Source organism: Chiloscyllium plagiosum, unplaced genomic scaffold (assembly GCF_037043375.1).
Source record: "Chiloscyllium plagiosum isolate Xiang-an unplaced genomic scaffold, Cpla_swu_hap1 HiC_scaffold_23, whole genome shotgun sequence".
Lineage (NCBI taxonomy): Eukaryota > Metazoa > Chordata > Chondrichthyes > Orectolobiformes > Hemiscylliidae > Chiloscyllium > Chiloscyllium plagiosum.
Genome location: NW_028270161.1, coordinates 45,860,200 through 45,870,275, shown reverse-complemented (window position 1 = coordinate 45,870,275; position 10,076 = coordinate 45,860,200). Strand labels below are relative to the sequence as shown.

The following is a 10,076-nucleotide window of genomic DNA, read 5'->3' as shown; positions in this document are numbered from 1 at the left end:
CTCGCATCCAAATCATTTATGTAAATGACAAAAAGTAGAGGACCCAGCACCAATGCTTGTGGGACTCCACTGGTCACAGGCCTCCAGTCTGAAAAACAACCCTCTACCACCACCCTCTGTCTTCTACCTTTGAGCCAGTTCTGTATCCAAATGGCTAGTTTTCCCTGTATTCCATGAGATCTAACCTTGTTAACCAGTCTCCGATGGGGAACCTGCCTTATTGAAGTCCATATAGATCATATCTGCTGCTCTGCCCTCATCAATCTTCTTTGTTACTTCTTCAAAAAACTCAACCAAGTTTGTGAGATATGATTTCCCACACACAAAGCCGTGTTGACTATCCTGAATCAGTCCTTGCCTTTCCAAATACATGTACATCCTGTCCCTCAGGATTCTCTCCAACAACTTGCCCACCACCGAGGTCAGGCTTACCTGTCTATAGTTCCCTGGCTTGTCTTTACCACCCTTCTTAAACAATGGCACCACGTTTGCCAACCTCCAGTCTTCCGGCACCTCACCTGGGACTATCAATACAAATATCTCAGCAAGTGGCTCTTATTCACATACTTTAATTTAAAGGTTAATAGAAATAGCTCTAATGAATGAGGCCCAAGATTAGATGTCATGCTCAATGAACTCTAGACGTATTACTTGTGCTGCAAAGGCTTGGATTCAATTTACATAATTTAATATATGCGGATGGTTCTTAATCAATGATGAGCCACCAAATTAGAAATTTTTTTTTCAGAAAAGGAACTATGTCAGGACTCCTCCAAAAAGATAAGGAGATAAGACAGCTGCTTTATTGCACACACCTTAGCCAGGGTAATACATTCTTGCTAGTTCATTAATTTTAGCCTAATTAGATTACATGGGCTAAGAATGCTGAAATCAGATTACAATATCGGATGTATTCAAACTGACAACAGATTACAGATAGTGAGATATGATGCTTCTGTCAGGTTAAGTATCGTATTTCAATCTCTTGATGAATGCACAACTACACACCTAATTCATGGCCATGCTGAAATATTTAGCGACATTGGTAGTGACAATGATGAACAGAAAGGTTTGTGTTTGTCGTACATAAATAACTATTTTAATACTAAACTGCCTCATGTATTCTTCCATGTCACAATAAATTTTGCTCGACATGTGGCAACATCTCACCATTAACTGGCCTCTGACAAACTACAGCAGTTGGTGTAGAGCTACACGATAAATACATTTAGTGATTGACACTGGAACACCCATTTGCCTGTTTTCAGGTTTTTTAAACGAAGCTGCATTACTAACTAAAACATAATTGTCATTTTGCAAGATTTTTGTAGAAAATTGCATTTTTTCTGACATTGTTGAACTTCAGCCTGTTCCATCTGATCTATTGTCAATTATATCAAAAAATATTTGTATTTATTTCAATTATCTCAAATTACTTTCCAAAGCTTGGCACTGAAATGTTCGCTACCTGTAATCCCAGTGACTACTGGATCATACTGATCAGTGTCTTCCAGCATTGTCGACAGGGTCATTTACATAGGGGCTTTATCGTGGCTACATATGCTAAATTTGAGCACTTTCTCTGTGCCCATGTAAAGTAGGACAACCATCTGGCACTTACTTAAGAGGAGACATTTGTTTAGGAGCCATCCTCAAACTTATCACTGTTTCTATAACTCCTGAACTAAGAAGTTGATCCAGAAACAACTCAAATGACAGAATTTTTCATTCAGACAGCCTTGGACTCCAGTGGATGAAGTCCTCGTTGACTTTTGAGTGCAGCTCCTCCTTCTTCATGTACCAGCTACCACTGAAGTATCAAGTCCCCAGACAGAGAAAAGGCCAGGGGAAGAACGTCAGCAAAGGGAGGGCCCATCTCTGTCCATGTTCCTGGACTGCCATTTACCTTGTAAGGGCTGATGTAAGTACCAGGTGCTCAATAGCCTTGTAATTTACCATGGGTTCCCAAAAGATTCAACTAGCCAGTCTGAAAAAGCATTGAGACATGGACAATAGTCAGTTTGAATCAGGTCATGGAAACATAAAAACTCCCTTGTACATTAATAGAATAAAAGTATTTCAGAACAAATGACTTTCACTTCAGATATTCTGATTGTGAATACCTTTCTCAAAACCTCCCTCTCCAGCTGGGAAAGCAGAACTTTTACAAGGTTACCAACAAAGATTTTTATTTCAATAGCAACTTTCAAAACAATAGGATATACCAATGTGCTTTTAGCTATGGAAGCATTTTTCAAGTTTACACACTTGGAATGAAGGAGAAAAGCCTTCCTATTTTCACACTGCAAGACCCCTCAAAAGGTAGTGTGATAATGATCCTATCATCTGGTCTGAGGTTACAAATTTTATCCAAAAGATCATGAAAAACTTTTCTGCTCTTCTTCAGAATAGTGCAATGAAATCTTTTACACTTATTCAAGGGGACAGAAGGGCCACCAGTTAAACACCTGATGGAAAAGTCGGGCTCTTCAACTGCGTAACATCCCTCAACTCTGCAGTGGAGTCTTAGTCTGGATTTTGTTCTCAAGTCTCAGCAAATTCTTGATGTAGGGAATGGCAGACAGCCAAGAGAAAATGGAGAGAAACTGCTGAACTCAAACCATATTGCAGATCGATGTGATTGAGACAGCGGGGTAATCACTGAGACTTGTGCTGCTGACAACTGCCTGAATTTCTGGAAGGCCTTGGCAATCAGAGAAAGTGGACACAGAATGATTTGTTTGCACAAAGAAAGATAAGCCTCTGCTCCCTGGTCCTTGTCAAAAATAAAGGGGCTGCAAGCATAAACAGACGTGTCAGGGTGACAATTCCATGCCCTGAAGGCTGTTTGAGTCATGCACTTGTCCGGCTTAACTAAGAGAATCTGGCACAGCGTTCACACTGCTGAGGTGCAAGAGGATTACTGAATGGTTTCAACATCATTGAGCAAGCACAAATCCAATAGATTAACAGAGAATGTGCAAACTCCACACAGACAGTTGCCTGAGGTGGGAAATGAACCCGGGTCTCTGGGGCTGTGAGGCAGCAGTGCTAACCACTGTGCTTGCAAAGGATGTGATTGCATGGGACAGTGTGTCACAGGCGATTCACCAGGATGTTGCAAAGGATGCAGCATTTTAGCTGTGAAGGGAGGCTGGATAGGCTCAGGTTGTTTTCTTCAGAGCTGACAAGGCACACGATGAATGTGTCCCACATTCCTGCTTCGTTTCAATGGCTGGGTGCTTTACAAGGATGGTTATAAGGGCGACCCTCTGTGATCATGGATGGTGGCTCTGTTACACAGTCCCCTGACTGCAGTCATGGGTAGATAAAATACTGCCTGTTCCTCAACTAGGGCCATTGTGAATCAGATGATAAGCCTGTTCAAGATTAGGTTCTGATACTCGGGTCGCTCTATAGGAGGCTTCAAGTACAGTACAGACAGAGTGTGCTGCATAATCCTCAGTGGTTAGCACTGCTGCCTCACAGCACCAGGGTCCCAGAGTCAATTCCAGCCTTGGGTGACTGTCTGTGTGGAGTTCGCACATTGTCCCTGTGTCTGCGTGGGTTTCCTCCCACAGATGTGCAGGTCAGGTGAATTGGCTACGCTAATAGGTACATTAGTCAGAGGGAAATGGGAGTCGGTGGGTTACTCTTCGGAGGATCAGTGTGGACTTGTTGGGCCGAAGGGGCTGTTTCCAGACTGCAGGGAATTTTTTGTGGGTGGCACGGTGGCACAGTGGTTAGCACTGCTGCCTCACAGCGCCAGAGACCCGGGTTCAATTCCCGCCTCAGGCGACTGACTGTGTGGAGTTTGCACGTTCTCCCCGTGTCTGCGTGTGTTTCCTCCGGATGCCCCGGTTTCCTCCCACAGTCCAAAGAGGTGCAGGTCAGGTAAATTGGCCGTGCTAAATTGCCCGTAGTGTTAGGTAAGGAGTAACTGTAGGGATATGGGTGGGTTGCGCTTCGGCGGGGTGGTGTGGACTTGTTGGGCCGAAGGGCCTGTTTCCACACTGTAAGTAAGTAAGTAATCCTGGCAAGCTGTGCTCTGCACAATTGGAGGTGGCGAAGACAGGATGTGATGGATGTTGAAGACCTGGGTGAATGGCAGCAGTCTTCCAAGGAGGAAAACGAGGCCATTGAGCTAGAGAAACATCACCTTCACCTTCAGCATCTGATGTAACAAGTTACACAGAACTTAATTAATACCTAGTTTCAGCAGATGAGAGCTCAGTGCAGTGATCATCATTTACATCTCACCTTATTTATTTGAATAGTTAATTTGTTACTTATTTAGTAAAGTAATAGCAGGTTATGGTCGCTTGGAGATGAAACAAAATGCTCAGCAGGCACTGAGAACAAAAAGACTAAACAGTATCAGCTCATTCACCTCTGCGCTAAATATCCACTGCATTAAGTTCCTACTCTAACACTCTAACAATACAATCACAGAATTGTTACAACAGAAAAGGAGGCCATTTGGCCCATTGTGCCTGCACTGGAATAACAAAACACTCTTTCACCATTCATTCTGTGCTCCACAATTCTGTGCAGCCGTCCCCTTAACTCACACTCAAGTTATGATTGCTCAATCATCTTCCTGCTGTAATAACAAATACTGAGTGTACTGGACAACCATATTTAATGCTTGAAAAGCGTATAATTCAAACATGTGAATATTATATTTCACACAATACCAGGTTATAGTCCAACAGGTTTATTTGAAAGCACTAGCTTTCAGAGTGCTGCTCCTTCATCAGGTAGCTCCTCCACATCAATATTATATTTGCAGATATTACATTCACAACTGACAACCAACTGAACCAGTGACAAAATGTTAGGAGTTTAATTTTCACTTCAAGATGTGCCACATAATCTAAGCCAGGCTTATCCAACAGGTGGCACATAGACCAGAATGTGACCCACCCACGGGTCCTATCTGACCTGCAACTAGTTTTCCAACTTCAGGGACGTATATGCAGAAGAATCTGCAAAAATTCATCAGTGAGCTAATCAGCAGCAAACACAGAAGAGAAACTACTTCTGACTGGAAATGCAGTGAGCTGTGCAACCATTTCTACCTTTATTGAGTCTGTGGCCTGGACACTGGGAGGCACAACTAGAAAGAGGGAAGAGTGCCAAGGCAGGATGCCTGCTGGGCAACTCAGGGAAAGTGACTGAGAGTTGTTCTGAGGGGCTGCTCATCGACAAGTGGATTGGGAGAAGACAAAACTCTCTCCTTTGCACAAAGGCATCAGCTCCCAGGAAGGACTAAAGATGGCAGAGGGGCTTCCCAATCCCACACGATGTGGAAGAGTAAGTGTGTGACAGTCAAATAAGTGAGGGAGTAACAGTCTGAGCATGTGTGTGAGAGAGTGCATGAGAGTGTGAGAATGTGTGAGAGTGTGAGAATGTGTGAGAGGGAGGGGGTTGGAGTCTCCGTGAGGGAGTGAGAGACTGTTTGTGTGGGAAGATCTGAGGACAGAGTGGAAGGGGATTGCATGGCGAGGGAAATGAGAGTTTTTGTGTCTGTGTACACTTAGATTGAGTGAAGTGGACACAAACACTCATCTTCCCCTCATCTTCCTTCTCAAAAACCTACCCACAAGGCAGCCTGGAGAGGAGGAAAACTGGTGGAAACACGTCATACTCTTGATGCCCACTTTTTATGAATTCCACCAAAACCAGTCAGTGTGTGCCAACAGAAGCAAATGCAAGATCAAAATTAGATCAACCCAGTTTGGTTCAGTCTCCATCCCTACCTGATTCCTGGTAATCAGGATTGTGGCTTAGTCTACCTCTCCCTAACTATACTCCTTAACAGAAATGGCAATGAAAAGGGTTTTATTAATTAGGTCTGTTTCTTGGAACTTTTCAATGGTTATTTTTCACTAATTACTTGTTAATTTAGATCATCAATTTATTGCTTTGGAATTATTTTTAAATTCAGCTTTAGTGTTGTGCCAAACCTGATTTTTCTGAAATTTGTTCAATGGTCCCACAAATGAGAGAAATTGAAATGTGGGTCGCGAGTGTGGTGCTGGAAAAGCACAGCAGGTCAGGCAGCATCTGAGGAGCAGCAGAATCGATGTTTCGGGCAAGAGCCCTTCATCAGGAATTGAAATGTGCCTCTCTACGCCAAAAGGTTAAAGAACCTAGAATTAGACTTATCTTTCCAGTACTCAGGGAGTAGGGATGTTCTGTAGATGAGCTCCAGTTTGGTATTTTTTACTTCAAGTGAACATTGGAAGCTGTGCTGCACTACATTGGAAACAGAGGTAGGTTACTCAGTCCTTCATTGAAATCATGGTTGATCTGCATTCTAACTCCATCTATCTCTGTATCACTTAACTCTGCTGACTTACCAAAATTAATCAATCAATCTCAGATTGAAAACCAATTGAGTTACGACCTAATTCAGTTTGCGCATGAGGGTTGCAAACATTTCCCATCATTTGCATAAAGAAGCACTTCCTGATTTCTCTGTTAAATGTTCTGATTTGAAGGTTGTATCTTTTCATAATCTTATGCAACCCTATTAGCAGCTAAAGCTTCTATTTTCCCAGTCAATTTCTTACAAAATCCAAGAAACCTCAATTAATTCACTACTTAACCTTCTAGTCTTTATTTGTGTCAAGTCTCATTTGTGCTAAGTCTTCAGACAGCTTCACTTTTAGAGTAGAAATCATTCTGGTAAATCTGTGCTGAAGGTATTGATAACATGGTCGAAGCAAAGCCATGTTTCACTGTTGCAAAATTTCTTCTCCTTTATAGGCTAGACCACTACTTTTAAAAGCTAACATTCCAATGGATTTATTGCTTATTTTTTTCTTCGAGACTGTTGCAGTTTAAACAACTGCATGGGTCCCTAACTCGCATGCTTTTCGTCATTTAAAAAATAAACTGATTACAAAACTGCTTTTAGAAGTGAGTATGCATTATGGTTTAATACCAATAAAAATAATGAATTTGACATTGCTGCTTTATCTGGGCCTACCACTTCTTTTGCCAGTGAATACATTATATAGTGTCCCCACAGCATGGAAAGAGGACATTTGGCTGATTACATCAGCACTGACCCTCTGCAGTGTGTCCCACTTACATTTAACACGGTGAATCCACGTAGCCTACACATTCCTGGACACTTCAGACAATTAGACGTGGCTAATCCACCCAACCTGCACATCTTTGGACTGTGGGAAGAAACCAGAGCACCAGGAGGAAACCCATGCAGACACAAGGAGAACATGCAAACTCCACACAGATGGTCGCTTGAGGCTGGAAATGAACCCAGGTCCCTGGTGCTATGAGACAGCAGTGCTAACTACTGAGCCACCATGCCATCCCCAGTATGACAAAGGATTCATGGCACTTTAGTAATGTCCCTGTTTCAGGGCCATGAGACCTGAGTTTAAGTCCCATTTACTCAGGAGGTGTGTGTCATGAAATGTCTGATCCTGGTAATTAAAGCATCTCCACATTGAAATTATACAGTTCTGAAGAGAGATTGGGGTTTTCGTGCAGCACTGAGGAGACACGATTGAGTTGTACAAAATTGAGGAATATAAATAGGAAGAAATGTTCCCCTTCATGGAGGGATCAATGACCAGGGGACATACTTTTAAGGTCAGGCATCGAAGGTTTAGAGGGGATGTAAAGGCAAAGAAAGTTCACCCAGAGGGTGGTGGGAATCTGGAGCTCGCAACCTGTAAGGGTGGTGAGAGGCAGAAACCCACATTACAATATTGAGAAGTATCTCCATGTACACTTTCATATACACTTACAATTTCAAGGTATACAAGGCGATGGGCTAAGTGCTGGAGACTGGGATGAGAATAGTTTGGTGGTTGTTTTTGACCAGCACAGGCTTTTTCAACGCTGTAGACCACTATGTCTCTATTGTGTGGCCTTGGTAACTCCTCCTTGAGGTGGATGTTTAACAGTGCCTGTAAAGTCAAGGTTCATTGCTGGCTGGTGAGAGTGAAAGGTTCATGAGAGCTGCAACTTTCACCATATGTAGAATCGCAGTTGGCTTCCTGCGAATATTGCCTTGTGCTTGGTCAATGAGGGTAAATAGAATTAAGCAAGGTAAAGTTGTGATGGTGCATGCAGGTAAGGTATGATGCTCATGGATGCGGTGACTGGATCTTGCAGCAGTGATGGTTGATTGGCCACTGCACTTGTAAATTTCTCCAACTCGACACCACTGTTAATTTCTGGCCAAACCTTCTGATTCCAAAAAATCCACAGCCCGGCATCTCTCGGGGAGCTCTACTTACATGGCGTAGAATCAAAACGTGACAGGACGTGTAGTGGCGAGTGGGTAATTGGGTAAGAGGATAGTCTGTAGAGGGTGAAGTGGGCGGCTGAGACGTCAGGTCAGAGGTTCAAGAGGGGTAGTCATGTGGCCAGGGGAGGTAGTCAGGTCAGGTCTGGGGCATGATTGGGTAGTCAGTGTAGTCAAAATGCTCAGAAGTTGCAACTAGCACTCTCTATCTCTCTTGGATCATTTGCACAATATTCTTAGTGTGGTGATTTGCCATAAGCCATCACTATTACTGTCTGGCAAACAGGCATTGACTTATAATGATTCTGTTTTATTGACATAGGCAACATACACATTGAAAATGTTGAAGATTTTGGGCAGAAGTTTCAACATTCTCATGGATAAAGAACAGGTCTGCCATCTACGCTCCACCCAAATTTTCTTTCCACTGGCACCAATGGAAGAATTTCCAGGAAAGGAGAAAAAAAAAACACAATAAAACAAATCCTCAAATAGATTCAAGGAATTCAATGCCAATGTCCACTTATTAAGTACTCACATGAAATTCCCATTGGTTCCTCTTTAAGCAATCCTGTGACCCCAGCCACTCAGTCATGTTCTGTGGGCAAACCAATGACAAAGGCTTCCTCACAAGAAAAGCAAAGAATAGCAATTAACCTTATTACAGTTTCATTGCAATCAATTTAAATACTTAAAGTAAACTCTTACCTCCATTCATCCTTATTCATAAAACTTCCTCTACTAGCTAAGGTGGCAGTTTGAAGAAAAATTTCCTTTACTGAAGAAGCTATGATACAGTTGTGCAGTCCCCAGGAAGCTGACCTTCATTGGCCAATGCAAAAGTAGCAAAGAACACTGTTTTTCAATATTTCTAAGGGATCAAACAAGTCAGTTTAAACTGCGAGGAATCTCTCAAATGCATAACACCATTACATCAATCCTCTGAGAACTGTTTTTGGATGCCTCAGATTTGGTAAGCACATATGTAAAGTTGGAAACATTTTGCCTGTTTCCTTCTGATACGCAGTAAGAAATCAGGAGGGCAGAATTAATTATTCTACTTGAATCACAGTAAACTGTGCTTGCATTCTGAAAAGTGACGCATGCTTATTTTTGGCACACACGGGTTGAACAGATTTTAGCCTGCGTTTCAAAGCCAACTGCTACTGTGTACTGATAGTATTAACACACTAAAAAAACATAGACAATGTCTCACAGCAGTCAGTGTTTTATTTTTACTGGAAAACTGTAATTTCTCAAATATAATGCGCTGTCATTGATACATTCAGTATGTTTTCATTTTACATTCCTTACTGATATCATTGAATTGCAATTTTCCAATTTGAAACCACATCAAGATGGGCATTTGAATGTGTAATATAGTGAATGTTCCTTTGAAATTAATGAATGGAGTTTGATTTTTGTTAGCAATGGAGGGAAATCTCCATCAGTTTTGCTGCTCCTGTCATCTTGCACAGCTGACTCTCCCATCAGTAAATCCACGTAGATGTGGTTTCTTTCTGTGTTATTTTCAACTTTATGAAGTTTCATCAAGACCTTATACAGACGCATCTGCTGAAATAGCCCCAAATGTAGACTGATCCACACCCAGCCCTCAGTCTCAGCTCTAGCTGCAGATCACATCTCAGTCCCTGCCCTAGGGAGACCCAACCCAGACTGACCTACTTTCCCATGGAGTCCAGGAATTCACTGTGACATAATGAAGTATTTAAATTAAGCTTAAAATCGATCTTTGATTCAGTCACGGTTCATAAGGATTTTTTTGTTT

The 10,076-nt window shown here is 42.2% G+C and overlaps 1 long non-coding RNA gene across 1 annotated transcript; it reads right to left on the bottom strand.

Moving 5' to 3' along the window:
* Positions 1 to 789: 789 nt before the first annotated feature.
* Positions 790 to 9,214, bottom strand: LOC148145887 (uncharacterized). The gene is made up of 3 exons (XR_015761222.1): positions 8,996 to 9,214; positions 8,826 to 8,909; positions 790 to 1,987 (listed from the first exon to the last, which is right to left on the bottom strand). It is a non-coding gene; the product is annotated as an uncharacterized LOC148145887 (long non-coding RNA).
* Positions 9,215 to 10,076: the final 862 nt, after the last annotated feature.